This window comes from Delphinus delphis, chromosome 10 (genome assembly GCF_949987515.2).
Source record: "Delphinus delphis chromosome 10, mDelDel1.2, whole genome shotgun sequence".
In the NCBI taxonomy this organism is placed as follows: domain Eukaryota; kingdom Metazoa; phylum Chordata; class Mammalia; order Artiodactyla; family Delphinidae; genus Delphinus; species Delphinus delphis.
Window position 1 is genome coordinate 80,293,478 of NC_082692.2, and position 6,254 is coordinate 80,299,731.

The window sequence follows — 6,254 nt, forward strand, 5'->3', positions numbered from 1 at the left end:
TGTAGGAGTGGAAAAAAAAACCCACTGGGCTTTGGAGACAAAAGACAGCAGTTAAGTTCTGGTTTTGCCGCTGACGGGCCTCATTGACTTTGGATAAGTCACTTAACCCTTGTGGGTGCCTGTAAAAACTGGGCGTCTTCTAAGACCAGTCATGTGGAATCAGTATGAGAGTCAAATCAGATAAAATATTTACCAGCTCTTTGGTAAAGAACTGTATGTGGGTCCCAATCCTGAGCAGATGGTGGTCGCCATAATACTGAGGATGACTTAAGCCCAACACCATTCCTGGCACATACTAGGCAGTGTATGACGCAGAGTTAAATTCACTATTTCTCTTCTTGTCTTTATTTTATTAATGGCTGTCTCCCTGCCAGAATTCCAGCAAGGCAGGGGTGGTGTCTAACTTTTTGCATACCTGTTCGCCTCTACTTTCTAGCCCAGTGCCTCGTTCTATAAATATTTGTTGAGTTAGTGAACAAATGAATGAATGAATGAAAAACCAAGTCAAGTCAACAGAGGTTTTGAGAATGCCTCCCATGTGCTAGGGTTTGGTGGTCAGGAATTATCTGTGGGCAAGAAATAAAAACCCAGCCAATAATGTGAACTGAAAGAAAAATAAGTAAGGCTGGAAGGACAGCCAGGTCTTGAGGGATAAGATGAAAAAGTCGAAACCAGCATGCTCCAATCAGCGAGTTCATTTGCCCAGACTATGTCTCCCTCTCTCTACCCCCGCTCCTCTCTCATCTCACTTCCTCTCTGCAGTGCGTTTCATTCTCTTTACCTTCATACTGGCTCCTTCTGCTTTGAACATATTTGAGACCAGACAACTCCAGTCTCTCATTTTAAGCAGCAACTCTTATTTAATATATTTTTATTTTTTATAAATTTATTTTATTTAGTTTTGGCTGAGTTGGGTTTTCGTTGCTGCACGCGGGCTTTCTCTAGTTGTGGCGAACGGGGGCTACTCTTTGTTGTGCTGGGCGGGCTTTTCATTGCGGTGGCTTCTCTTGTTGCGGAGCACGGGCTCTAGGCACGCGGAGTTCAGGAGTTGTGGCGCGTGGGCTCAGTAGTTGTGGCTCACGGGCTCTAGAGCGCAGGCTCAGTAGTTGGGGCGCATGGGCTTAGTTGCTCCGCGGCATGTGGGATCTTCCCGGACCAGGGCTCGAACCCACGTCCCCTGCATTGGCAGGCGGATGCTTAACCACTGTGCTACCAGGGAAGTCCCTGCACCAACCCTTATGAATCAGAATCTCTGAGTGCCAAACCGAAATTTCCCAGAACATAATTAGGAGTGTCTCAGCTTAGGGAAGGAGTTCACCCTAGGTCCAATCAGCCGTGATGGCAGAGGCAGTGTGTGTCTTGGGGGAGATCCTCTGACCCGCCTCTCACTGTGGAGGGGGCCCCAGAAGCAGAGGCACTGAGAGAAGATACTGATCGGTTCTGTCAGAGGGGAAATGGAGGCTGAGCAGAGGTTATCGGTAGAGATTATTGTGTCTGGAACACAGACAACATGCTGAGCTCCGGGGCAAGTATCATTCATTCATTCCAGAAATATTCACTGGATGCCTACTATGTTCTGATCACTGTTCCAGGTGCTGGGGATCCAGCAGTGACAAGGAAGACAGTCAAGAACTCCTGGAACCCTCATTCTATGAGACAAACAATTGTACATTACAGCAAACATGAACACGAGCAGGATACCAGTTCAGACAGTGGTAAGTGCATGGAGGAACTGGCAATATGATATAAGGTGATGGGGCAAGGGGTGGGAAGGTTATTTTTAATTGCAATTTAGAGTGTTCTATTCTGTCATCCTGGCACAAAATATCCAAAATAGTGCCAGGATCTGGTTGTTCTACCTACAAAGAAGGACGTAAGAGTAGAGTCCAGAATGTTCCTTTCAATTCTCCCGGTGCTTGCCATGATATGAGGAACAATGGGGGACGAAGCATGGAACTTCGGCTGGATTAGGGACAACCAGGCCCAGGAGTCACCCTCACTAACCCTCTTTTGGGACATATTAACGCAGCTCTGAGTGGCTCAGGACAGACCACATTCCGAGAGCCACCTGCCTCTGCTTGCTTTGGAGGCCTGCCTAGTGCAGGCTTCAGGGGAAGTAGAGGGTGTGCAGTGGGAGAGCTGTTCATCTGTTTATCTCAATTTCAAGCCTCTTGGACTTTTCCCAACAGCTTCCATAGAAAGGATGCAGCAAAGGGTGAGTCTATTCTCTGGCCATCCTCAGAAATAACAGCAGCTAAGGTTTACTGAACACGTAACATATGCAAGGCAAATAACTATTCTGGTCACAAATTTCAGTTTGAGAGAAGGTACCCCACACCACCAAGCAATACGGACACCATCTGGGTGTCCAACAATTCAACTCAATTCTGACACTCTCTACCGAGAGATAGTACCAGATTCCACAGGTTAAGGGCTCAGTCCCACACCTCATTAACATTAAAAAAGACACCTTTGTCACTCTTATCACTTAGGAAATTCCAAGGGTTTTAGGAGCCCTCTTCCAGACATGGAGATGAAGATCAAATATATACTTCTTATTATAAATCACAATATCACAGCTATGTTCTAAAAGCTCTACATGTATTAACCATTTCTGTGAAGTAACTCAGATAAAAACAAATATCGTATATTAACACATATATGTGGACTCTAGAAAAATGGTATAGATGATCTTATTTGCAAAGCAGAAATAGAGACACAGATGTAGAAAACAAATGTATGGACACCAAGAGGGGAAAGCGGGGGTGGGATGAATTGGGAGATTGGGATTGACATATATACACCATTGACACTGCGTATAAAATAAATAACTAATGAGAACCTACTGTATAGCTCAGGGAACTCTACTCAATGCTCTGTGGTGACCTAAATGGGAAGGAAATCCAAAAAAAGAGGGGAAATATGTATATGAATAGCTGATTTACTTCTCTGTACAGTAGAAACTAACACAATATTGTAAAGCAACTGTACACCAATAAAAATTAATTTAAAAAATAAATGTTAGGTGATTAGACAAACCAAAAAAAAACCATTTCTACAATTATACTATGAGGCACAATTATACTATTCCCATTTTACAGTTGAGGAAATCAAGGCACAGAAAGCTTATATAACTTGCTCAAAGTCTTGTGGTAGGGACTTCCCTGGCGGTCCAGTGATTGGGATTCCACTCCTCCTTCCACTGCAGGGGTCATGGTTTTGATCCCCGGTCGGATAACTAGGATTCCTCATGCCACGTGGCACGGCCAAAAAAAAAAAAAAGTCTGCGGCAGCACAAGACTTCAAATCCAGACATTCTAGCTCCCAAATCCATGATTCTTATGAATAATATCTGGTCCCAGCTGACTCAGACCCCTGTCTCTAGCTTACCTCAAAGTAAGTACTGAACAACTAAGTGACTACATCAGGCTTACTCTTTCCACTGAATCTTCTACTGAGTAAGTGCCACGTGCGGGTCCAATATCTTTCAAAGCTCCTATTCAAATACAGAAAGGGAGAGTGAAAAACCATGGGTATCAGCTCAAATGCAGAAGGAGTTTTTCTTTTTTTGCAACCTTTCCATCAAACCATATAGCCTGAAACCCACTGAGGGGACAAAGAATTGTATTGTATTTGTTTTCATTTAGAGGCAAGACTGGACTCAGAGACTGTTCCACAAATGTGAAAAATAAGAGTAAAGTATTAAAATACTTTGACTAGGATGTAACCACAGTAGAGTGTCAGGCACCACTAAGTAAGCAGTGACGCAGACTGCTTTGGAGGCAGACAGCCTTTTGATGCTTCCAACTTAACTGTAATCCTTGGTAGGTGTCATGGAATCTCTCAGCTGAGCCCAAGTCTGATTTTGCTAGAAGGAACTGGAGAGCTGGTGATTCTTTCTTTTCTCCTACTTCTCACTTAAAAAAATTTTTTTAAATTGAAATCTAATTCCCATACCATACAATTAACCTTTAAATTCTAGTATACTCACAGAATTGTACAACTGTCACCACTAATTGGAGAACATTCTCTTCACTCAAAAATGACCTCCCAAAAGATACCCATTAACAGTCACTCCCCATTCCCCCCCTTCCCTTAAGCCCCTTGCAACTACCAGCTGACTTTCTGTCTCTCTGGCTTTACCTATTCTGGACATTTCATACAAATGGAATCAGACAATATGTGGTCTTTGTGTTTGGCTTCTTTCACTTAGCGTAAGTTTAAAGTTCATCCATGTTGTAGCATGCATCTGTACTTTGTTCCTTTTTATAGCTTAATAATATTCTATTGTATGGGTGTGTAACCGAAAGTGGGGTCTGTCTGATCGCCGCTCAAAAGCCAATAAAGAAGACAGGTTGGTGGAAAGGAAAGTTTGCTTTATTTTGGACGCCAGCAACTGTGGCAGGGGAGGGCAGATGCCTGTCCAAAGGCCTACTCCCCCCGACTAACAATCAGTGGGCAGCAGCTTTTATAGGCAGATGGAGGGTGATACATGCAGAAACAGCACAGTCAGCTCTGACAGTCATGTTGAAATTGGTCATCGGTGGTCTGACCAGCGCCATCTAGATTGTTTTAGGTACAGTTAATCTTCAGTTCCAGGGTCGGTTTGTTTCCATTTCTTGGAGGCCAGTTCTTGGAATTGTGGCAGCTATGTATGGCTACAGTCTGGTCATCATGTAGTTCACTGCTTCCACCTGGTGGGGTTTCAGTATCTATAAGACAGCTCACAGGGTGTGGCTCAGAATATTATCTGTAGCCCTTAAAGAAGAACTAAAGGTCCCTGAGTATGCTTACTGACTAAACTATTATTATTTGGTCTCCTATGATTGTTTTCCTTTGTTTCTGCATTTTCTCACTTCTCTAATTAAACTTATTCTTTGGCTAAACTTTTTCCACAGGCAAGAGTCAGGCTGAGGACATGGGGGAGCAAGGACCATAGGATCCTGCTCCATTTCAGATGTACCCCATTTTATTCATCCATTCATCAACTGACGGGCATTCGGGTTGCTTTCATTTTGTGACTATTATGAATAATATTGCTACCAACATGTAACTAAAAGTTTTTGTGTGGATGGTTATTTTTAGTTCCCTTGAGCACAAACCTAGGTGGTATTGTTCCTCTTCTTGGTTATGTGCATTGATTCTTACAGGTATTTTGTTTACAAATTGTTATATCGGGTAGCTTTTGTTTTATTGGCTAAAGGAAAGTACGGATTTATTTCTCTTTATACGTGAGGAGGCAAGGGGAGAAGGGAGAGGTAGGGACAGTAGAGTTTTGTCACCTAACCTTGTCTCATGAATTGGTCTTGAGTCTCAGGGTGGAGAAGAGATAGATAAGAGCCCAAGAAGTTCCTGAAACACCTGGTAATACACTGTGCACAAGCAGGATACCTTGGGACCCAAGGGACTGGGTTCAGCATGGTGGGGACCTTCTCCCCATATATTGATGCTGGAATGAGGGACAGCAGGGAGGGCGCCGAGGGACATGAGCTGGTAGGCAGTGGCCTCCACAAGGAGGCCAGCATATGAGTATGTGCTGTGACATGACGAAGCTCAGGTCCTGCCTTTGGGGGTAAGAGTCAGCCTGATTTGGGAATGAACCTCTGACCCACAGGCTGGCAACAACTGGGACCGTGTCCACATGGCCGTACCTCAAAGGCCCTGTGCAAATTTGAGTTGTTACTTTTTGCCTTTTAGGGAACTCTAGGCCTGACAAGTATAAGTAGGTTTGACCCTAATGAAGAAAGGAAAGATGGAAGCATCCATGACCTTTTAAATCCTCATTTTTGTACAAAGCCCGGTGTTTTTCACGAGTGTTTTACAGACTGGAAGAAAAGAGATTTTGTACCGTGTGAATTATTTTGAATTTCTGGTCTCCGGCAGGAAAGCCAGGGCTGAGTCCTCAGAGTATGTTTTATGCCGGTCCATTAGAACGTGTGCCTTATTGATGAACCAATAAAGCATGCCCTGCCTGAGCCTTGTAATGGAATCTCCTAATTCACAGTTAATATTCAGATAAAGCACCACCCCATTAATCTGATTTCCCTCCTGTGGTAATTGCTGTTTAATTTCTATTTTATTAGCCAAGATTGGTAAACCTTGGGAGCTTCTGGTTCCAGGCATTACTCTGAGTCTGCTGTATCCTTCAGTGTTTGGAAGTTAATGATACCTTTCGGTAAACAAGGAAGCCTGTAACGTCTTCACTTTCTGTGTGCTCTAATCTTTAAGAAGCCCTTCCGCAAGCTGATGTGGGC

At 43.7% G+C, this 6,254-nt stretch overlaps 1 long non-coding RNA gene across 1 annotated transcript in view; it reads left to right on the forward strand.

The window, feature by feature from the left end:
* The window catches only part of LOC132432435 (uncharacterized), a 110,284-nt gene extending 108,650 nt beyond the window's left edge, over positions 1 to 1,634 (forward strand). The window contains exon 4 of the long non-coding RNA XR_009520894.1: positions 1,593 to 1,634. This is a non-coding gene — a long non-coding RNA (uncharacterized lncRNA). The remainder of the gene's footprint in view (positions 1 to 1,592) is intronic.
* The last annotated feature ends 4,620 nt before the right edge of the window (positions 1,635 to 6,254 follow it).